Here is a 25,184-nt window from a genome sequence, read left to right on the forward strand (position 1 = left end):
ATGAATGACTGGCATTTTTAAAAGGTTTGCAAACACTGTGGCTAGTTAAGTCATAGACACAGGAAAAACCTACTACTATTATTCTACTAAATAAACATAGTATTATACCAACTTCTAATGACTTATTGTTATATCTATAGATTAATTTGCATTTCAACCATGATCAGAGAAGCTTCTTTTTATAATACATGATGATTAACATAGAGATATATAATTAATAAACATGCATAAAATAGAGAATCTCAGCCTTAACAGGGACATCATACATCAGAGATCATCATGGAAGAGGGTCAGAAAGATTTTAAGAGCCAGTGGCTAACTAAAGTGAAACAATGTTTTTTTATTCAGGTATAAGAGGGAATTTTATACATATGGACTCATAATAGCATATAAGAGCATGCACAAATTCCATGATAAGTAAGAAAATATGCTGAAGTTAGACTCTTTTCACATGTAATTATTTTAAATATAAATAGTTATATAATAGAAAACAGATTTAGGAGAATTTTTAAAAAAGATTAATAGTATGTAACAGTATGTTACAGAGAGAGAGAGACAGAGACAGAGACAGAGACAGAGACAGACAGAGAGAGAGAGAGAGAGAGAGAGAGAGAGAGAGAGAGAGAGAGAAAGACCCAACTAGAAAAAAATCCCAACATAGAAAATAGTCGTGAAATCCCACCCAAAATTGAACTGATAGCTGTTGAGAGAAGATGATCACATTTTCTTAAAGATGAGGCCTTATGCACATAGTAGTATGTGGGCTCAGTGGGTTTAAAAATAAAAAGTGCATAAAATTGAGAGGAATAGTGAGGTGAGGCTAGAGGAAGATTTGTAGAGGAAGGAATGACATATGGGATTCTCAAACACACAAAGTAATAAAGGGTTATTATTACTGTAATTTTGGCTTATAGTTCCCATTTCAATTATATACAATTTTAAAGGTATCTGCATTGAAAATGGTCAATATTATTGATATAGTGGGTGATGTCACTAACAAGCAGAGTGAAGACAAAACTGCACATGGATAGAGTTGTGAAGGTGTTCTTGTAAGTTCTATTGGTATAAATCAAATTAGATTACCCTAAAATTGGGATGTTAAATTAAATCTCTATGCTAATTACAAGGAAATCATCTATAGGGTTAGGAGAAGAATTAAAAAGATCCATCATAAAAGCTTAAGTTAAAAGAAGGCAGTAGAAAAGAAATAGGGTCAAAACAAACTCCATGATAAGAAAATCTGCTGAAGTTAGACTCTTCCCATATGTAATTACTTTAAATATAAATAGTTATATAATAGAAAAACAGAGATTTAGGAGAATTTTTAAAAAGATCAACTGTATGTAACAGTATGTTACAGAGAGAGAGAGAGACAGAGACAGAGAGACAGAGAGACAGAGAGACAGAGAGACAGAGACAGAGAAAGACAGAGAGAGACAGAGAGAGACAGAGAGAGACAGAGACAGAGAGACAGAGAGACAGAGAGAGAGACAGAGAGACAGAGAGAGAGACAGAGAGACAGAGAGAGAGACAGAGAGAGAGAAAGTAAAAGTAATTGAAAGTTAAAAAATAAAACATCTACTCCATGCAAATAACTTAAAGAGATCTGGGGTAGCTACACTAATATAAAATAGACTATAAGTCCATTGGGATGACAAAGGAGGAAGAAGGACATTATATAAGAATGAAAGTTTTAATATTGCAACATAATGTCACTGAGTAAGCACTTATGTACCTAGTAACAGGATGTGAAAAAACCAGGGCCCCCCAGGGAACATTACATGGTAGAACTATAGAAGAGAAAACACTGTGACAGATCCTCAAGTGGGTAGTCTCAGGGAACTACCATCCAGCACAGAACTGGTACTCAGCAAAATATCCCGGAGAATTGAACTTAACAGTCTCACAGATATTTATACCTCAATCTTAAAAGCAATATTTTTCATAATATCTAAGAAGCTGAACTGGGCCAAGAATCTATCAGTAAATGCACTGTATAGGCAATTTTAAGCCATTTAAAGAAAGAAAATTTGATACACACTGCATGGATGGATCTTGAAAAATTAGACTAAATAAAAACATGCCAGAACCAGCAAGGCATATATGCCTATTGCTACTCAAATAAATAATCTATACAGAACACATTCAGAGGGCAAGAGAAAGTAGAGAAGAAGATGTCATGGAGTTGGGAAGGGACTACAAAGCTTGGGCATTTGGTAGACAATTTTGGTTGAACACAATAAGTAAACATATTCTGCATGTAGATAGTAATGATGGTTACCCAACATTGTAAATATTAATGCTACCAAATTATTCACCTGTGGGTGGTTAAAGTGATGTATTGTATGATATGTATATTTTATCACAATAAAAAAATTCTCTGGAGATCTGCAATAGGAGAGATGGCATAGCAGTGTATGCAAACTCATGACAAGGGGAAATGAAAACCTGCTGGGGTTTGAGGAACAGTTCTATTTCTAGAAAAGCATATCTCCCTTTACCATTCCTATCCAGGTTTTGGCAGCATGATGTGAAAACCAGTCTTAATGTAAATCCATCTACAAAACAGTCACTGTGCTGCAGACTCCATGCTGCAAAGAGCTAATAATGTCTGTATACGGACTTAAAGTCAGAGGACACTCAGGGTAAACTGATTGGCTATTGATGCAAACATCTATTTTGTATTGGAATGGAAACATTCCCATTCCTGGGTGAATTCCCAGGAGGCAGAAGTTTGGTGGAATATCAATGGAAAAGATTATGTGTCTTAGTCAGGTTTTCTATTCCTGCACAAACATCGTGACCAAGAAGCAAGTTGGGAAGGAAAGGGTTTATTTAGCTTACTTCCACATTGCTATTTATCACAAAAGAAGTCAGGACTGGAACTCAAGCAGGTCAGGAAGCAGGAGCTGATACAGAGGCCATGGAGAGATGTTCCTTACTGGCTTACTTCTTTCTGGCTTGCTCAGCCTGCTCTCTTATAGAACCCAAGACTTCCAGCCCAGGGATGGCACCACCCACAAGGGACCCTACCCCCTTGATCACTAATTGAGAAAATGCCCCACAGCTGGATCTCATGGAGGCACTTCCCCAACTGAAGCTCCATTCTCTGTGGTAACTCCAACCTGTGTCAAGTTGACACACAAAACCAGCCAGTACAGTATGTTATGAAGCCATTAGAGTTTTACTTTGAGTTAAATATTACCTCTAACCTCTGTGTATTTACTACTATTCCTACAGCACTCACCACAGTAGTCATAACATTCCTATGCCTAGACAATATCTGTCATATGAAGAAATGACTGACACTGGAAGCAGGGGAGACAGCTATCTGCAGGCATGAATTTGAGCTCAATCCTCTAGCACATACACAAAGAAAACAGACAGCATTGAGAATGTATGTAATACCAGCATTGATGGGACAGAGAGAAATGGGCAGATTCCAAAAATTTGCTGGACAGACAACTTAGTCAAAATGGTGAATGTCCAATTCAGTCAGAATATATGATAAGGATCTCATGATAAGGAAGGGATTTAGAAGGATATCTGACATTCTGCTCTGGTTTCTTCACATGAATGGCCATGTACATCCACATATATACATACAATACACACACACACACACACACACACAAACATACACACACACAGGCACAAACACCTCAAACACAAAGAAATGTTTTCATAGTGACTTTCTAACAGCAATCATAACTATAGTACTGCTTAAGTCTTTATTGTTCAAGTATGCTTCTTTCATGGGCAGCATCTAATATACACACACTCAATATGTTTATATATAACATATATTTTATATATAATATATTTAATATATATACATATATTTAAGATGCACATGCACACACTTAAATAAATCCCCATTGTGGCTTAGAATTTTCCTACATATAACATTAGGGTGAACCACTCTGGAAAATGTCAAAATTGATTGGTTAAAATCAATAACAACAGGACTTTGGTCTTATGTAAGTAACATCAGTACTAACCTGTCAATTACTACTTGCATCGATCTGTCATGTGATCCTTTTATACATTTAAACTTTAATAATTTTGTTTTAGCATTGATTAAAATAAATCTTTAAACAGCATTTAAACAAAGGTATTAATATGTGATTGTGTGCTGTATTAATGCAATAATAATAAGTATTTAAGATCCTGGAAGAGAGAAGAGGGATATGGGCAAAGTTTCTATGATGAGTCAATATAATTCTAATCTACTCTTAGAACTGAAGTGCATTTCAACTATGAGGGCTGTACATTTATCAATATATAACATTACCATTATTCCTCTATATCTTTAATCTATATTGTGAACTGTGAGAGAGAAAAGTTTTAAACTAAATTCAGAATTCAGCAGGCTCCTGTGTACAGTAGGTGAGTTCTCACAAACAAGCTCATACATTGGAAAGCTGACATTTACAAATAAAGATAGCATCTAAACCTGGTAGTACACAGAGAGCCATGTCAACACTGCTAAATTATTCATTTGCTGTTCTCCAGACTGAACACTATCAGGTAACGATCTGTAATTATTAATAAATAATTTAAGTTTTAATAGCTCTGAAATGAAATGCTTAATTACATCACAACATAATTAATGAAATTTGCTGCAAACTTAAAATGAGAAATTCTTTCTGCAATCTTTCTTGTTGATACTTTTTTGCCCTAAATAATGGGAACTTAATGGATAAATACAATGGGATGTATATATGTGCTTGTATGTGTATTGTGGTATATGTACTTTGGTATGGTGTGTATGTTGGGAGGGTTGCTCTGCAATTCTTGCAGTTCAAAGAATTGTAGAAAATAATAAAATGAGCTTGGCCAACTCCTCTCTGACAATAACCCTAGCTGTGACTTCCCTCATATGGTATAATAACTTGTTCAGAAAATAAATATGTATATTCATATATGAATACACATAATGGGAAGACATAAAAGGAGGAAAAGCTGTTATAAACATAACTTGCAAAGATTTTTTGGTCCTGTTTAATTTATGGTCTCCTTAGGCAACAGTTCCAATAGGATGTGAAATATATTCAGATCTGTAAACTCATTGGTGAAACTGGAAATGGCATAAATTAGGGTCATAAGATGAAGATCAATGCATTAGTTACCTTTCTTGCTATGACAGAATACCTGACACCAGAAACTTCAGGCTGTAGGTACTTATTTGGGCACACAAGTTTAAGAATACAGTTTTTCATGGTGGAGAAGGCAGGACAGCTGGGACAGCTCCATCCTTAATGACAGGAGCAGAGGAGGCAACAGTTCCTCAGACCTTCGTGGACCCAGAATATGACTTTCAAGGCTCACTCTTCACGATTCATTTCTGTCAGGTAGGTTTCATGGCCCAAAGGCTCTAAAATATTTCAAAATTATGTCATCAGCTGGGGATCTATAATTTAAACACATGGTGGGAACATTTCAGATTAAAATCCAAGCATTGGGAAGTACTTATCATTATAATGTAGATCAATGCTCTCTCAAACCTCACCAAAGAAGCTTCTAAGTATAGTACATGGTGGTTAATACAGTAATCCACAACTGACCAAGGTGCAAAGAATAAAAGACTGCAATCACTCATCCCTAAATTGATATCATATATCCCCAAGTTTTGGGGATCATTGCAAAAAAAAAAAAAAGGTATAAGAGCCACAGACAATAGATTACTACAAGGAATAACCTTATGGACACTGGGTTATCTGCACATATGAACCCACAGTGATTATAACAACATACACAAGATTTGTGCAAGACCAATCCAGACCAAATCCCAGCATGAATCTGTTCCTGTAATAGTGGAGACCCAGGTAAGTCAACCATATTCCTGTGGAAGAACACACATCCCAAGAATGTTATTTTTGGCAGCACAAATTGGTCTTCAAGGGTTTTTTTCAAAAGAATATAAACTTGGGTAGGTAGGAACAGTGAGTGGACCTGGGAAGAGTTGCAGAGAGTGGAGGGGAGTAGTGTGTGGATAGGATCTAAACACATTGTAAGAAACTCCCAATATCCAAAACCTAATTAAAAATGCAAAACCAAACATGAAGCTTTGGGAATCTCAGTACCTCTTGGAGCTGTCTGGTTCCCTGATCCATTAGAATTGTCATAATAGGCCCCATTGTGTGTCACAGAATTCTGCATATGTTGTCTCTAGGTTTCTAGGCTTTTTCAACCTTTCTTAGAGGGTTCAAGCTTCCTCTTATAGCCCCGTCGTAAACCAAGTCTTGTGTTATGCTTTGAAGGAGGCTGATTGTGGGGCCATAGGAAGAAGATTCAGGCTCAGATGGAGTGTGCTACTCACTGTAGCACTCCTGGAGTGGTAAGTGGGAAGAGAAACAGAAGTGTCCAAGCACAGACAGAACAAGGACTCATAGGTAGGGATGAAGCAAAGATGGTACAAAGAACAAGAGAGGTGGCAAAAAACCTAAGTGCTACCTATACCAAGGTCTGTGTTAGGTGAGATTCAATGTAATGTATAGGCATGTCAGTCATCCTGTGAAAGAAATACTAATGCTGCCATTAATCTCATTTCAGAAAGGGAGGGGTGCTTTGGAGGAGTTATGCTTTGTGCACTGTGTACTCAAATGCTGATTTGTATGCCAAGACATCTGGCTGCAAACTCATGGATGGCATGGTCAACCATCTTAAGTCTCTGATATGTAAAAAATGTTTTCCATCACCTCTGATTGGTTAATAAAAGAGCTGACCAGCCAATTAGATGGGCAGAAGAGAATAGGGTGGGATTTCTGATCCTGGGGCGGGGGGAGTCCTAGAGGAAACAAGAGGGAGAGAAGGACCACAGGGAGAAGATAAGTGGAGAAACCATGTGGAAGGACTGGTGGGGAGTCACCATGAGGACAGGTGGAAAGAACAAGTCAGGGCAGGACTCAGATTGGAAGTAAAGGACCATATGGTATGGGATGGTAAACCATGCCAGAAAGCTTGGTAAGATAAGAGTGGGTCTGATTCCCTGGAAACTTGGGGTACACACCTGAGACAGTAGGTGGCTCCCTGCTCCCTGACAGATTCCTGGCCTGAAACATGTGCCACACTTCCCACATAAGGAAATGTGACCTGTGGTCACATAGGCCCAGAACAGATTTCTCCATGCTAATGAGGTACCTAGAGGTCCTAAAGGTTTAGCCAATAAGCTTCCCCTCCCAGACATTTCTCCCTGCAAAAGGTAACCAATAAACAGTTTGGAACCAAGGACTGTCTCTTTCATCTATCACCACCATGGAGGAGAATGGAGAAGGCCTTCACCTACAGAGCCACAGCCTAAGTCTCCCATAGAAGGCATCTCTGTGCTTCCACCCAACCACTGTCAAGCTAAGGACGATCACCTGTGAGCTAAGCCAGAGCTCCCAGCTCCAGTCCTTTGCTAGACGAAGTCTTCAGCCCAAGGGCCCCCAACCGTCCCAGCCTTGCCGAGGGCCTATGGATCCCTGTCTCTTAGTTTCTGACTTCTCTCTGTGATTCTCCAGCGGTGACTGGAGGTCTGGAAATCAGGAAATACCAGCTTCAGCTTTCCCACATCTCAGACCAGTTTCCCACCCCTGGAATGGTGTCTTGGCACTTGCCTAAAGCCCAACACCCGCCCAGTGGCACTGGGATAAGTGCAATCAAGAGGCTCCCTGTGTTTTGCCTCCCTAGCAGCCTTGCCCAGTGGCTGGGAAGAACGTGGTCCCACAATGTGGCTGGGAAAGGGGCAGCTTTAGAGGGTTGGAAATAGCTCAGATCCTGCCTATCTTAGTGACTGCAGCTTGTTATTTAAAATATCAGGTCTCTGTGTCTTTATTCGGGAGCTAAAATGAGCTAGTGTGAGTATATACATGACCAGCTGTTATTTGAGAACAAGAGGGCATAGAAAAAAATTACTCAAGAGTTACTTTGAAAAGAGACAGAGACAATGAAACTAAGGTACAGTACAGTTAAATAATTTGCTCAGTGACATCTAGATAGTCTGCACTAGGAAGAAGACAAACTTGAGACTGGAAGCATCGTCCATTCTGTCACCTTCCTTAACATCTAAGATATATAGCCCTAATTTGCCTACAAGGAAGTAGAAGTGGACATCAGAAATTCTAGAAAACGTTTCCAAGGCCAAATATTATGCAACTATACTAAAAAGTATCTTGGCACCAGTTCTTCCTTCTGCTGGTCATAGTGTCTAACCACATCCTTTCGTGGCAGCAGGAAAGACTATACTTACCTATCACACACCTTCAGGCTTTGGCTAGCTGAGCCTGGCATTAGCTGATGGGATGTGTCTTAAGGTTTCTATTGTTGCAACAAAACATCGTGACCAAAAAGCAAGTTGGAGAGAAAAGGATAAGGGTCACACTTACTGATCATAATCCATCACTGGAGGAAATCGGGACAGAAACTTAAGCAGGACGGGTACCTGAAGGCAGGAGCTGATGCAGAGGCCATGGTGGGGTGCTGCTTATTGGTTTGCTTCCCTCTACTTGCTCAGCCTGCTTTCTTATAGAACATAGGACCTCCAGCCCAGGAATGGCACCACCCACAACGGGCTGGGTTCCCACCCCCACTCCCATTGGTTACTAATTGAGAAAATGTCTTACAGTTGGATCTCATGGAGGCATATCCTCACCTGAGGCTCCTTTCTCTGTGATGACTCTAGTTTGTGTCAAGTTGACACAAAAAAAGCAGCCGGTGCAGGATATGAGTGGGCATGGCATGGGCAGAGGACTAAAAAATGCTTCTGTTATTGAGCTCTGGAATGCCTTTTCCTTGAGTAGATCCTTGAGGGGCTAAAGGTCAAAGTTTGAAAGAATTTCTGACCAGAGAGAGTCACCTGAAGCAATCCTCTCCCTGCAGCCTGAGTCAGTCTAATGGAAAGCAAGTTGAGCTCTGGTGACCTTCAGATCCGTAGCTGACGCAGAGCTACCAGCTGAGCCACAGACCAGTGAGCGTGGAAACACCAACTTACAGTTGTTTGTCACTGAGATTGCCTGGCTGTTGTATAGCATTCTTGTGACGACAACATCCGACTAGTACTGTGCCACTATTTTACCTTCAGGCACTGTAAGAGCTGGACACTCAATTTCTTTCAGTGTTACTTAGAGTGTTGTGTGAACGCAGCTTCAAGACAAGTTCTCAAGTGCTCACTCCAACCAGATGGTTCCCCTCAGGCACTGCAGCATAGAAATTCTGGATCACTTTCAGCACAGCTGTGATGTAAATCCATCTTTTGGACTCATAACTTCAGAGTTCAGCGGCTAAAGTAGAGGGTCCATCAAATATGAATGAGCTGCTTCTGCCTGAGTCCCCTGGTAAAAGTCCTGCACTGGCTGGGGGCAGTGGCCTCTGCCTTCAGAGCCATTCACTCTTCCTTTGAGGTGCTTCTCACTGTTTTCTTGGCTTACTGTTTCTCTGAGAATCAGTTTGACACCACACCATAACTCACATTTCTCATCTAGCTTAGGAATATATACATGATTTCATTGGAGATTACTGTCCCATGACTTGATTAGAGGAATATAACCTATTACTATTTTTCTCAATACTATAGGAGAGAGTTTGGTCTTAGGTAAGAAGACTTCTTGCCTGCATAATTGCATTTGGTTTGACTTGCATCTTCATTGGAGGATAAAATATAAAATGCAGATAGCCCAGGGCATAATATCTAGCTTCTTTGGGTCTTACAAACTTCATTTGCTCTAAAGCATCTAGTGTCAGACCACAAGGGTTTAGGACACTCCAGGACACTTCACATATGGTTAGGAACCCAGAAGACCTGTCATAATGGGAAGCAATCAAGAACCAAGAGGAAAAGAGGTTGGTTTTACAATCCACGAAATGGGGTAAGTATGATGCCCACGAAAGCAACACTGCAGGCTCTCCTGTATTTTACAGTGTCCTGGTGAGAGGAGACTGTTCTGACCATCGCCAAGGTAAAATGAAGATGAAATTCCAGTGTGGTAAGAATCTTGCCATTCTACTGTTCTCAAACTGTCTGCTTCACCCAGTTGCTGACTGAGGTTGATATGAATGAGCCAGACTATCTCAAGTGGTGCCTTCCTGTCCCATCTGGTCACATCCAGTCTAAATACCCCATTGCTTTCATTATGACCAGGATTATTTTCTCACATTCCATTGCCCTTTTATATTGATATTTATAATGCAGTGCTCAATCATTTTAATTCAAGCTTTTAGTGCTAAAAGGTAAAGGGGCTATTGGATTTCTCTTCCTCTGTAGCAGTCAGAAGCACATTTCCCTTCCTCTTCTTTCCATTCATCAATAAATTATTACTACTATTATTATAATGAAAAGAAAAAGTGGGCCCAGTATTATATTTAAGATAGACTTTTATCACGTGGCATACATTACAAGGGGAGGGTTATTTACTATCTCTGGTTTGTATCAAATAAGCTACTAGAAGGGAGATGTGGTTTTTCTACAAAATCCTAAGGATGGATTGATTTAGAATTAATTTTTCTTTCCTTCTTGAAGATGCAAGTGCAATTAATGTGGCAATTGTTTCTAAGATCCAATTGTGTTGTAATTACTAACCAAACATAAGGGGGCCTGTAAGACTGATTATTGAAAAGTTCTGATCCTAACACATGTTTCAAAGTAAGGAATCTTACAATTTAGGAAAGACGGTTATTTGGTGATGAAGAATCTAGACCCATATTTCACAGGGACTCCATATTTGTTGAAGGTATGATGGTCAATGATAGCTGTAAAGTTGATTGGGTTTTGGTGGCTGTCAAGTTGATTGGGTTAATAAGATTGTACTTCTGTGTGTGTCTTGGGACATCCTCCAGAGAAGGGTAGATAATGAAGGCTATGATCTGATCAATGGTCTAATATATTGATGGATTCATATAATGAAGGGGTGATTGGGGGGTAAAAACATGTAAGGGATGATAGCTAGTTAAAATAGACCAGCCACAGAGGTTATTTCCTAAGCATTTTGAGTCAACTCTTTTTTTATTTTATTTTAGATATTTTCTTTATTTACATGCAAATTTCTCCATTCCCAGTTTCCCCTCCAAAAAACAAAGAAACAAACAAAAACAAACCCCTGTTGCCTCCCTCTTCCCCATGCCTGCCACCCCACCCTCTCCCACTTTCTGGCCCTGGCATTCCCCTACACTGGGGCACAGAACCTTCACAGGATTGAGGTCCTCTCCTCCTATTGATGATCGATTTTGCAATCCTCTACCATACACATGCTGCCTGAACAATCAGACCCCTCCATGTGCAGTCTTTGGTTGGTGGTTGAGTCCCTGGGAGCTCTGAGGGTACTAGTTAGTTCATATTGTTGTTCGTCCTAAGGGGCTGCAAACCCCTCAGCTCCATTGGTTCTTTCTCTAATTCCTTCACTGGGGACCCTGTACTCAGTTCAATGGATGGCTGTGAGCCTCTACATCTGTGTTAGTCAGGTACAGTCAGAGCCTCTCACAACTCTTAATGTTCTTACTTAACGTCCTTCTTTCTGCTTCCTGGCTGCCTTGAGTTGAACTGCATTATTGCACCGTATCCATCTTTCTATAATAAACTGATACCTCAAAACAACATGAACTAAAACACATCAGTCTTCCTTGAAGTTGTTTCTGTCAGACACTTGGTCACTGGATCAACAGTGACTAATGGTGGAGAGTGCCTTGTAGGGAAATAGTATGATGCTTAGGGGCATGAATTAGGCAGGGAAGAAGCCCAAGTTCCTATTCCACTTGTGCTGGTCACTAGCTTTGAAAAATGTACCCAACCTTTCTGAATCTCATGTTCTCAAAATGACAAAATAGCACATACTGCATAAGTTTTCTTATGAAACTTATGAGGTTTAAAATAGTTTGGCTAAAATTCCCAACATTCCTGGCATATTGTAAAATTCCAATAGACACCAATTGCTTGAGACTATCATGTAATATAGCCAAGCAAGAGCAGCTAAAATGCCAAAGAGGGAGAAAACCATGACTTACAGACAAGAGATTTTTATTTTTTTACATAATTGAGTTACTTATATTCAAGAAAATATGAAAAAGCAACAGACTAGCTAATATGCATGTAGAAAATATTCTGTAAAAAAGAGATGAAAGCTGTCCTCCTGGTTAGAGAGGCCAGAATTAATACACATGGGTTTGACCCAGGAATACAATGTTCAAACATTTCAAGAATCCTCCATCAGTTGTGGAATTAAATTCAACCAATCACACACACTTTTCTGTGACCCATCTCTTGTAAGAGCTACCAGTTGTTATTAATAGGACTTCTATTTATGAGATTCATATTTACTCATACCACATGTAGTTTTTCTCTTCCATATTATTAACCATCTATACTGTATTTGTTAAAATGATATCTAGTTATCCTGAACTTAATGACCAATTCAAACCTCTCTCTTGATCTATAACATTCATGCTTTCATGGCTCCTAAACCTTTATATCTTGGTTGATTTTAGTCATGTGTATTTCTGACCAGATATTAACAATTTAAGGAAAAGCTTGGGCCTGCCCCCTTCTCTGCTTCCCCAAAATGAAACACAATGTCCTATGATCCAAGACAATTAATTGTTAAAGCCTGCCCTTTGTTTTACATTTTTCTGATCACTGATCTGGTGATGTTTCTTGGACCTTGTTCTATGAAATGAGCTAGAGCAAGTTCTTGGACTGAGCATGGATTTTGGACATTAGATTCCTGCCTCCCTGCCTCCTCCCTGCCTCCCTGCCTCCTCCCTGCCTCCCTGCCTCCCTGCCTCCCTGCCTCCCTGCCTCCCTGCCTCCCTGCCTCCCTGCCTCCCTGCCTCCCTGCCTTCCTGCCTATAGTGAAAGAGTTTGGTTCTTGAGCCCACTTTTTACCCCTACCTGAGGATAAAATCCAAGTATTTTTCTATTCTGCAACTTGTTAAACTTGGCAGAGCCATCCCTCAGTCTCCTGTGTACCTACACATCCATCCTTCTCACTTAAAGCTTGTGTCAGTATTAGATGTGAGCAGATACCTCATGCTGTGTAGCCTGAGGTCCACATTTATACCCACTTTCTCATAAACCACACAAGAAGTAATGGGAGAGGAAGACAGTAAGAAATTCTGAATTATTTAGTCTTCCTTAAGGAACTACCTCTTTGAAGAAAGGCATAATTACATGACCTTTACCAATTCCTTCTACATATATTCTGGAATGAATACATACACTCTGTATTTAAGTTGCATGGTTTGATTTGAGGATCTTCTGTATCAGGAGTATTATGATTATTAAGTTATAAAATCAAAGTAAAATAGCTTTCACCAAGGTAGAAGAAATTCAAAGCATGCTAAATTATCTTCCTTATGTCTTTGTGTGAATTTTAAGAACTACTTCTTGCATAAATGAACTAGATAATAGCAACTGAAATGAATCAGAGCCAATGGTCAGAAGGCAGAAGGCAGATTCAATTCAACACTGGGAGATGTTCCAAAACCAAAACTTATGCCTAGAAGAAGGAGCTATCTTGATCTAATGAATTAGCCTTTTAGAAAGACACCAGAAGAGGCCAGCCAATCACTGTCAGCAGTGCTGTGGCAGAAAATCACCTTTTGAGAGTATCCTTGGTATGTTTTTGAAAAGAAGATGAATCTGGGTCATGAGAAATCAAGATGCATCTAACAAGAATCCTCAGAGCCATAACTTCTGTGTACCCATCCATATTAATCACTTTGTGTTGCTAGGGCAAAAATACCTGACACATGCAGTCTAAGGAAGGAAGGAGTTATTTTAAGGCAAGGTTTGAATGTTTCTTCATGGTTAGGTGGTCACAAATACGGAAGCTTGAGGACCCCAGTACAATGCACCTCTAATCAAGATGCAGAGGAAGATGATTGCTGGTACTCAGACACTTCCTCCTGTTCATTCAGGGCAGTGCTGCCCACACTGAGAGAAGGTCTTCATCCCATTAAGCTAATCTAGAAAACTTCTAACAGATATGCCTAAATATTTGTTTCCATGGTGACTCCAAATCCCATCAAACTGACAAGCATAACCATTACTCCATCTTAATATCTTAAAATTTAATTGCAGCCAAGCCAACCTACCTATTCTCTAAAACCTGTGATTATTTTTTTGTCTTCTGCTTTATCCACACTATCTGATATGCCTCTTCTCTTACTGTCCACCAGTCTTAATCCATGAATAATTGAATTTCTAGCTACGTCAGTCTCCTTGGTGAGGTCTTAAATTACATGTGCCTCACACTTTTTAATTTGCTTTGTTCTGAACATTGGTGACCTTCTTGCCCCATTTCATACGTTAGACCCTAACATCTGGTGTGATAATGTTAAAAAGTGAGACATTTATTGAGGTGGTTTGATTATGAGGGCTTAAGCTTTATTAATGGAGTTTATGCTCTTACAAAAGTAATTCACCAAGTCCGCTCATCCCCTTTATCTGTAAGGATATAGCTAAGTTTCATTTTGGACACTGAGAGCAACACCCATTGGACACCAAATCTGCTGGTGCCTTCACTTTGTGGTTGCAGCCTCTAGAACTGTAATAAAGCTTTGTTTTTTGTGAATGGCTCATACTAAGGTCTTATGTTGAAACTTACAAATGAATGGACTGGAGCTATTACAAAACTGTTTTTATTCTGTCCTTGAAATCCACCCATTTCACATCCAGAAGTGGGTTTGAACCACTCCATCACCTCTTCTGATCCCCTCCCACCAACATAGTCCCTTGTCACAATTATTGTCGTACTCCTTAGCAATCACCTTATTTTCCTTTCTCATGTGGTCAAAAGAAATATACAGAGTAATATTTGCAAGACTTAAAAAGTAGTGACTTCCATCATTGTTTATTTCCCAGGAGTAAAAGTCAAAATCTGCTGGGTTGTTTTGAAAATTCCACAAGTCCTGGTCTCTGGTCGGTCATATCTGGGGCATCTTTTCTATGTCTCTTTCCTGCTTTAACCTTATCATCCTACTAGCATAGCCTTTCTTAAAACCTGTACTAGCCACCCCTGTTCAGAGGAACAGCTTACTTCTTTCTTGCTGCCTCCTGCCATGGGCTGAATGTTATGCCCTGCTCCCAAATTTCTACATTGAAACCTGATCCCAGAATGTGATGGTCTTTGGAGGTGGGGCCTTTGAAAGGTTTTTAAGTCCTAAGTGTGAAGCTCTCAAGAATAGGATCAGCGCCATCACAAGAAAGACGATGAAACTGATTGTTCTCCTGCATGTCTGAATCCAGCACTAGGGATGTTGAGGCAGGAGAATTGTGTAACATGGGAAACTTCAGTTCACAGAAGGAGAGAGAGAGAGAAAAGAAAGAGAGGGAAAAAGAGGCCTGGATTTTGAATCTTGTTAGCAGGCTGTAGAAAGTTCTGTATCTTCAGACATCTGATTGACCAATGTCTTAAGCCTGGACATTCCAGGCTCCAGACATGTGAAAAATAAATCTCTGTCATTTAAACCATCCAGTCTAGGATATCATCATTATCACCACCATCACCTTCATCATCATCTTCATCATCATCACTACAACTCAAAGTGATAAAAACCATGTGGCCATATTTTTAAAAATGTCTATTTCCCTCCTGTCTTACATGATTAACTTACATATTACAAAGTTTTATGGATCAAAACTTCTTTACTTTATACTTAAAACTTTTTACTTAAAACTTCTTTACTTTATAAGCTTCTAAATGGTATGAATTCCTCCCTATTAACCTTCTATCATGTATCACAATTTTTCAGAATTACCAGAACTGTTGTTAAGATATATTGCTAAGATGGCCTCATGTGAATAAGATGGTGTGGGATGGTTGACTCAATTAGAAAAGATTTTTCTATTCAAGGAGGTTGTTAGGAAATCCACTCCATCTCAGCAAATAGCATTTATTCAAAGACCGCATTTTAGCACAGTTCTGTCCCGGGTTATGAGACATAACTTTATAGACCACTTTTTCCTGGATAATAGGAGAGAGATTGTTGGATTCTCTAGAGAAGTGATGTCTGAACCTTCCTAGGGCTGTGACCCTTTAATGCAGTTCCTCATGTTGTGATAACCCCCAAATAGAAATATAAAATGATTCCATTGCTACTTTATAACTTGTAATTTGTTAGTTTTGAATAAGAAGTAAATATTTAATATGAAACATATTTCACATGCCACCTCCAAAGGGGTCAAGACTCACAAGTTGAGAACTGCTGCTCTAGAGTCCTGTATGTTCCTCTTCTGTCTCCAAACAGACACATTATCTGAACAATTTTAGGTGAAAAAAATAAAGGAAATGCCTATAGGAAAAGGACCATTATATTAAATAGTATCCCTTTACTGTAATAAAATACCTGAGCCCAATAGCTTATAAAAGAAAGAGTTTATTTAGCCAATTGCTTTAATATCTTCAAGACATAATTAAGTGGCCTTATTGCTTTGGGCCTCTGGTGGGGTGATAGGTGAGAATGAATGGAAATGTATATCAGAGGAACCCACCAAATTAATGACCAGATGGGTGGTCATAATGAGAAACCAAGAATCAGGGCCCTAAACCCCTTCAAAGTCATGTACCCAGGAAAGTAAAGATCCTCTGTAGAGCCCATCTTCAAAAGGTCCATAGGATTCCCAGCAGCATCTTTTAACACCTGTACATAGGTAAACATTTTAGAAGCTATTTCTCCTAACAGTGGGAGGAGTGTGTTTTCTAAATGATTCATTCTAGATATTCATTTATATTGAGCTCTTCAATCAAAGCCAAACTGGGCCAAGGGATTGGAGCTTTATTAATGAATGTTAGATACATGGAGGCTACCAGAAAGATGAAAGAAAGAAACCATCTTGCGTCTGGAAACATGATCTTGTTTCCTAGGAAGGAAACACAGTTGTCCTGCCCCAAAGGGCCAGTTCTACAAAAGAGAGGGAAGCAGCAGACTGCTGTGGACCAAGCTCAATGGAAGAATGCAATGAAGCTGTTTCACGTCCTGCCCTGTCTTCTGACCCCAGAAATCCCCTTTACATTCTTCTCTGTCTTCCCAAAGTTTAGTGATTCAGTCAATCTCTTGGTTATCAGGACATAGATCAATGTTTAGAGTAGAACAGGTTGGGGGGATAGCTCACTTGCTACAGTGATTTGCTGCATAGGCATGAAGACCTGAGTTTAGATCCCCAGCACTGCCCAAAAAATCTGAGCACTGTGGCATTCATGTGTAAGCTCTGTACTGGGTAAGCAGAGATAAGAGGCACCCTGGGACTTGTTGACCTGCCAGTCTAGCCAAATCAGCACTCCCCAGGTTCAATGAGAGACCTTGTCTCAAAAAAGATGCTGGAGAGTGGACGAGATGCTCACAATTCAGCTCTCATTTCTATACACATGTACACAGATGCACACACTTACACACAAACACACAGACACACAGACACACAAAGACACACACACACACACACACACACACACACACACACTGGGATTAACTCTTACAGCGAGTGTTAGTACCATACAGGAGCTTTGTTTAAGTGTCATTTTTAATGACAGCATTGACTAGGCATGAACAGAATTCTAAACATGATGCAAGTAGACACATCACAAGAATCAGAGCAACTGCAACACATATTGGAAAATTTACAACCCTTGTTGCTATGTTTTTAAACAGTGTCTGTTCACTGCAGACTGTGTAAGATAAAGTCCCAAGACCCTTGGCATTGTTCTGTCACTGTCTAGCTGAAGTACATAGTTTGATTCTAAACTTGTAACTTAAAAAGTAAACTACTACTGTTTAAATGGTTGATCTTCACATTTATAAAACAAAATAAAATGTACAAAATTAAAAAAGAAACCAAGAATTCATGCTTTGACCATCACCCTTTGAATTTCTGTGACTCTCTGTTGCTGCCACTGGCATCCTCCTTCAGCTCCTGGCTAGCTTCAAGGTCTTCATCCAACTCTTGCATCTCAGCCTGGTTCTGGCTTCCCAGTTATTAAGCACCAGTTTAGGGAGCCCTGGATTCTTACACATCCTGCTGAAGGTTACAGTTTCTTCAGGAGTACATTCTACACCACTCTATTTCAAAATATCACTTTGTGTTATTTGTATTTCCTTATTTGATTCTCTTATCCACTAGACTGTGAGATCCTCAAGGACACAGACTATGTTTTATTCATCTCTGTGTTTCTTGCAGTGCTTATCATGATGCTGAGCCAGATAGGCCTCAGTAAATGTGGGTTGAATGCCTGTCTGTCAGCAAAGTCCCCACATGCACGCAGTCAGCCTTGCAGCCAGTTCCTAACACCTTCCTCCTCTCTCTCAGCTCAGGCTCTGCCCTGAGACAGATAGGATAACGTCTACACAAAAGCAACAAAGTGTTTAAATCAATGACTCTCGTAGAGGGGCCTGAGTAAAATCTTTGTTGACAAATTGAATGCCTAAAAGGATATTTCACAGTCTATCCCTGTCTAGCACAACTACTTCTGAAAAATGCAATCCTTCATAGATGTCTCCCACTAGCACCTACACATTATCCATGGGCAGACTCTTGGGGACTGAGCCAGCTGATCTTAAATGAGCTAATCTCTATCACAGACTACCTGTGTCATAAGATAACTAGAACAGTTAGCACCTTAGCTCTCCTGGTAAACTACAGAGCAATCCATTAGTAAGATGGCAGTGAACTTCATCCTGAGAACTAGTTCATGACTATCTCTCTTTAGCTGGCTATATATTGAGCATAAAGTACTAATGGGCTATGGTTGGGTTATGCCTCCAGACTTAACTTCCAACAGTAGTGGGAGGCAAGGTTTAACAGGTGTGTGGGTCATGAAGTCTCTACCATCATAATCGGCTAACGATACAGGGGCTTGAGGCTGCAGTTTGATTCTACTACCCATCCCCTCTTTTCTCATCTTTTTGTTTTCTACTATGACCAAAGAAAGTGAAACCATCACTAGATGTGGGTCCCTTGACTGGGAACTTTTCAGTATCCCAAAAAAATACATTTATGCATTGCACTTCTATACATTATAATTATGCCCTTAAGTCATCCATCTCAGGAATCCTCTTATACCAGCATAAAATGAATAAAGAGAAGCTCCACAACTCCCTGAAGACTCCCACAAACTTCCCTAAGCCCCACCTCTTATGTCTTTTCATCTCTTAGTAATTAAATGCCAACAAGTCCCTGCTCACTTCCTTAGATTTTTGCCATCATTTCTTCCACTTATCTTCTCCCTCCAGAGAAAAGAGTAAGGGACAAAATAGAAGCTGCTGTGGAGACGCAGGAGAAACAAATGCTTTGCATACTTTATAAATTCTGTAGCTTGGCCTTGATCAAAGCAAAGAGCTGCAGAGCGCTCTTAATAATTCTTGGGTGCTTATGGGACCCCCGGCATGTGCTTGAATTCCATATCATCTTGTTCCATTCTTTGAATAACTGTGGGGGCTGGGTTACCATGTCTCTGTTTTGCATTTGCAAGTGGCAAACTGATCTGCAGAGAGTTTATCACTTAAAAGTGAAGCTAATGGTGAAAGACCAAACTTGATATTCTAGCACTGACTGCACAGTGGCAACTTCTGCATAGCTTTCTGTCTCCACTGCCCTCTGCTCCATCCAGTGCCACAATATAGGACATGCTCTTGCTTCTAGTTGCCAATCATTCTTGATTGAGAGAGTTCTGTTGGTTGAAAGAGTTACTTCTGAGACCGAATGACTTTTTTGTCTTTGCTCCTCCCAGATTTTGTGATAAACATTTCCCAGTAGTCCTTAAGTTCACTCCCTTAAGTTCTTTGCTTCAGAATATGCCTCTTCACCTCTTGTTGTAGCTTCTCCTCCCAAGCTGTGTTGCTCACACCTTGGGGGGATATTTTATCCCAGCAAGTCTTAAACGATGTACTCCATTAATTCTAACCTCTTCAGTTAACCAATCTATTGAAAAATGTCCAATAGATGGCTGAAGCATCTTTAGTCACTCCATTCTTGTTTGCAGTGTTGTGACTCAGGCATTCAATGTATTATTTACTAATAGGATTGTTGAGGTTCATGGAAAGTTCTTTTGTTATTAGTCTTCCCTTTCTACTTTAGAAATGCTCTATCCAGGTATACCTCTTTTTTTCCCCCTCAAAAAGACAAAACACAGATAAAAAGTCAGAATTTCAGGTGGGAGGGGAAGAGGGGACAAGACAGGAGGACAAATTCACGTTGGTAAGCTTTGCTTTTCTCTTGGTAGGAAAGCAGTAATCTGGCTTTCCCATTACATGAGCCTCTGATTTTCATCCATAAAGCTGTTCCATCCTATTCTTTCTGGAGTAGAAAAAAGACATTGCAAAGCCACACACCCTGCCAGCTTGGGATGCAGAAATGATAGGGGACGATCTCAGCAACTCAGCGGGAGGAGTGCATGTCAGTGGAATGCAATCAGCCAATGTCAAGTCCAGCAAGGAAAACTCGAGTTAACAACGCCCCTCTGCTTGTGAAAATTGTAGTGGCTGGAAAAGGAAAATGTATTTGAGAATACAGCCAGTAATAAAGTGCCTTCACTGTGAGGCAAGTTATGAGAAGAGAGACATCGTAAGCTAGATAATAACATTTGAGGTCCAAGGGTCTTTCTGACAGAGACAAGGAAACTCAAGGTTGGGGAACATCACTGGAGCGAGAGTGCTGTGATGAAAGCATACAGGGCATGGGTGGGCCTGGAATAGAAGCCATCCTCCTTGGACTTTATTGAGTGGGATGGATTTATGCAAATCTCATACCTTGACTCAGACTCAAACACAAATTCTATAAAAGAATGAAAATAAAGTTTGCCTTGAAGGGTAGCTTGATGGCAAATTGAAATGACATCTGAGGAGTTCCTGTTAATTATAATTGCTTCATAGATGAGCCTTTATTTTCTCTTTAGACCTAATGTCATTTCTTTAAATAAAACCCTTTTGTAGACAGGATTGCAAAATAGAGACAGGAAACTAAAAAAAAAAAAAAAAAATTTAAATTTTCAAATAGAAATCCTCTTTCAGGACCATGGTAGAGAATCTCCTAACGAGCAAGTGATAACTGGGCTGTGACTATTCTGACAATAGGAAGGAGAAAACCTAACTTGGGACAAAAGGCCCTTTACCTTAAGAGTCCTCCAGTCTCTTTTAGTACTTATGAATGTCACACATTACTGTTTCTGTGAAAATCTTTTACTCTGTAGTTGTTAGCCATGCCATTTTAAGCATGAGCAATGGCTGCCATTCTCAGAACATGGAGGAGCAGGAACACAGAGGACGGCAGAATCTCTCTACCCTACGATGTTAGAGTAATTAAAGCATCTAAGACCATTGCTTGGGATCCAGCTCTGAGGCTGACAGGCTAGCAGACTTCCCCAACGCTCTTTGGCAAATTTGGGAAGAACTGCACTTCCCATTTCCCAAGAATCAAAATAGATCACACCTGTGTCAGAGCTGACAACTGGGTATGAAGGAGTCACAGAAGTGGTACAGCCAAGAAAGGTCTATGGGAAGATTGTTTATGAACATATGTACTTTAGCGTGGGACTTGCCTCAATATTGGTTCTGTAAGCTACTCAGAAATTTCATGTGACCTTAGTAACTCTTGCTTTGAACAGCTAGTGAAATACTCATTGGAGAGAATGAGGTAGAGAATGGGAATAAAATTCTCTTATTCTTTCTGAGTATCCTGTAGTGCGCCTGGGCTTTGCTCATGTGTTGATAATGTATGCCTCACTTCTACAGTCTACTAGGCACTGTCCACAGTCGAATATCCTGTTTTATTACTCTACTTGGCTCACCAACCTCTGCCCTTGTCTCTTCACAGCCATAAGAAGCACAGATGTTGCTGGGTCCCAGGTTGGCTGGGTTCTCCTGTGAGAGCAACTGACCAGACATTTGCCCTGTACTCAATTCCCCAGGCCATAAGCTGTCTGGAGCAGAAGGCTGCCCTTCCCAGGAAGGAGATGGCAGCTGTAACAGGTGTTAATAAATGCAGATCCATGGCCGGCGGCTGGCATGGATCATTTTATTAGGCAATCATATATTTTCATTAGCGATGGTGATGAAGCGCTTAGGCTTTTATGGGGTGTTTTAATGTTTCATTTTGCCACCAGACTTTATTACCATGCCAGCCGATTGCCTGCTGGGGCAGGCCATGCCTACTCTTTTTCTCTATGCAGAAGCATTCCAACATTACCTTCCCCCAAAGCTGCAGCCAGAAGATAACTTCCCATCTGCTTAAGGAGACAATGGGGCCATTAAAGGCCATGAAGTCAATGACAGCCCCAGCTCATAATTTTTATGTCCTTGTTGTAACCCAGTGCCCCCCAGAATGTTATCCTGAGGTTAATGACTTAGGAGAAGCAGGAGTGATCAGACAGCTGCACAGTGGGCACCTGGACCTTGCTATAAGAAGTGGCTAAAAGTGTTTGAAGAATAAAAGGTGGGTTCTCTCTAGTACCCACAGGAGGGAAGGTTAAGATGGTTGTGCTAAAGGCAGTTGGGCATTATCTAATTACTATGGCTCTTCTCATGTGGCACACAAGGGCACAGAGACCAAAACTTCATAGTGCCTTGTCCAAGGTCACCGAGTGGCAACTCAAAGCTGCTAATTTCAGAGCAGAATTTGATCACTAGGCTATGATGACATCACTTTCAGGCAACGTTTAAAGAATAAGCTTCAGGAAAACTGAATAAAAGCAGTCTTCACTGGGGAACACCAGAGAAGACTTTGGGGACCCAATAGATCATCCACCTCTAGTCTTGAAGGTCTAGAAATTGAGCTGAAATGAGAAAGAGAGAGAAAGAGAAAGGGAAAGAGAGAGAGAGAGAGAGAGAGAGAGAGAGAGAGAGAGAGAGAGAGAGAGAGAGAGAGAGAGAGAGAGAGAATGCTTATCTGAGCTATCAAAGCATCTAGGGTCAGTTCTAGGGTCAGTATTTGCTCTCTGGACAGGAAGGAGCCCAGTACTACCCAGGATTCCAGGAAGCAATGGACCCAGGGCTTAAGCTAGAGATCAATGCTGGAGTCTTTGTACAGTGCACACAAGATCCCGTGTTCAGTCCATAGAACTTCCAAGATGGGGTTTTAATTTCTGCTAATTACGTTCAACCATTAGTATGATGCTATCCAACCCCCCCCCCTTTGAAGATGTACTTGCAGCAGAGTTGTAGGTTGTAGATGAAAATCATGGGTTTGGGGAAAAGTACATTTTCTTGGCAATGTGGTAAACTGAAAGAGTCAAAGCTTTATAATCTGAAAAGCCAGGTTCAAATATTGAACTCTCCTTCTACAGATGGTTTTGGGTCTCTGTTTCCTAAACTGCAAAATGGGAATAAAATCCTTTCATGTTGTGGAGAGAAATCATGCAGGTGATAACAAGCAAAATGCTTTGCCCCTGGCATAACCGCCATAAAACATGAGCTATTTAACATAATTACCATAATCATATATAGAGAACAACAGCATTAGGACTGTAGTGAATATGACTTTCAAATTCTCTATATAATCACTAGTTTCCTTGAGTTTAAATTACCTAGGAAAAACTATATTGAACATAAAGAGGAGATAAGAGCCAACTGGCTTTGTAATCACTGTAGCTATGGATACACAAGTGCTCACAGCATTAAAAGGGTTAAAAATAAGTGAAGAAAGGTGATTTATTGAGAGGGGAGCATGTAAGATAGAAGGCTGGTTTTCTGCAAGGGATTTGAGGCAAAGCCATAAAGAAGAAACTCAGGATGTCACTTTGTTCCCTTAAATATTTAGTACCATCCTTTGTATATGTTTGGTGACCAATAAATGTGAGTGCAGCAAGAAATGAAGAAAGCTAGTGGACCATTAAAAATGTTTCTGTCCCTTTGTAAGTACAAGAACTACAAGAAGAAAGCTTGAGAAGATTCAGGGGAGTCTATATTCTCCTCTGCAGCCAAGGGTCCCAATTGCTATTAGGACCCGGAGAAGATAAACACTTGCATCCAGCTATGGCTCTTATGTCCATGTATCTTTCTCAAGTATCCCAAGGGAATTAGATTCATGAAATAACCCTTGAGGTGCTTCTCTGTCAAGTTCTGGAATGCAGGAAAAAGGAATCTTAAAACCAACTCCTGAGGCTTGGTTAACATATGGCTCTATCTTAAATCTACCACATATATGTATGTGTATCTGTGTGTGTATGTGTGTGTGTGTATGTATATATGTACATATGTATATATGTATATACATACATATATATATATATATATATGATAAAACTATGTAGAAATGCAGAGTGTCAGCTGACCCAACAATTAGGTAGATAACCACAAACAAGACAAATTTTTCTGCATGTAAACAGAAAAGGACCACACTGAATGTATCTTGTACACAGGGATCGATGATAATTTTAAATGTTTATTCATATTTTATGTAGGAGTATTTTGTTTACGTGTGTGTGTGTGTGTGTGTGTGTGTGTGCCATGTGCATATCTGGTGCTGAGAATTTAATAGAAATTATTAAATGCCCTGTTACTGAAATTGGAGGCATTTATGAACCAATGTATGGATGCTGGGAACTAAACCCAGATCCTCTACAAGAGGAGTAAGTATTCTTATCTCCTGAGCTATCTCTCCGACTCCCCCCACCCATGACATTTTTAATCTTGGAAATATAGCTCTATTTGCTCCTCGTATGCAAATTGTATGTCCGAGGTATGCAGATTGTAGTATTTGTGGTTCAATGGCTATGTTTTCTTAGTGTACTTTTGAAATCACAAATTCCAAGGCTGTAAGTGCTATGCAGAAAACAGAAATGAAAGAAGAGCTGGGTGTAAGGCTGTAAGGTATCGACATGCACAGAGCACAGGTCCTTAGAAAAATGAATGTGCCATCAGAAGATATTTGGAATAATTGTTTTACATCAAGCACATAAACATGTTAAATGTATTCAATCTCTACATTTGCAACACCTGAGATAAAGTGTCTGGCACATTTTTTTTTGCCAAAGGGCACCACTGGCTTGCATTCCCATTTGTTTTCAGAACTGGGGTCCTGTGATGACAAATTGTAAAAATGATTATATATTGTAAAAGTTAGAAAAAAAATGTAAAAATATTCCTGAATCAATATAAACAGAAAGTGAACAAATTTCAAATAAATACAAATTTCAATAATTCAGAGTAAGGAGAAATTAATTCTAATTACAATATAAAAAAGATGTCACATGAATATAACTTGTGAAAATAGGAGTTTGTGCCACTCT

At 39.8% G+C, this 25,184-nt stretch overlaps 1 long non-coding RNA gene across 2 annotated transcripts in view; it reads right to left on the minus strand.

Annotated features, from left to right (window-relative positions):
- The window catches only part of LOC116084984, a 51,333-nt gene that overhangs the window by 22,170 nt on the left and 3,979 nt on the right, over nt 1–25,184 (minus strand). The window contains exons 1-2 of one of the 2 annotated variants that reach the window (XR_004116340.1): nt 6,087–6,127; nt 5,133–5,413 (exon numbers count right to left, since the gene is read on the minus strand). This is a non-coding gene — a long non-coding RNA (uncharacterized LOC116084984). Of the gene's footprint in view, nt 1–5,132; nt 5,414–6,086; nt 6,128–25,184 lie in introns of those variants that run through there. The other variant, XR_004116341.1, reaches the window with a different exon arrangement.

This window comes from Mastomys coucha, unplaced genomic scaffold, assembly GCF_008632895.1.
Source record: "Mastomys coucha isolate ucsf_1 unplaced genomic scaffold, UCSF_Mcou_1 pScaffold9, whole genome shotgun sequence".
In the NCBI taxonomy this organism is placed as follows: Eukaryota; Metazoa; Chordata; class Mammalia; order Rodentia; family Muridae; genus Mastomys; species Mastomys coucha.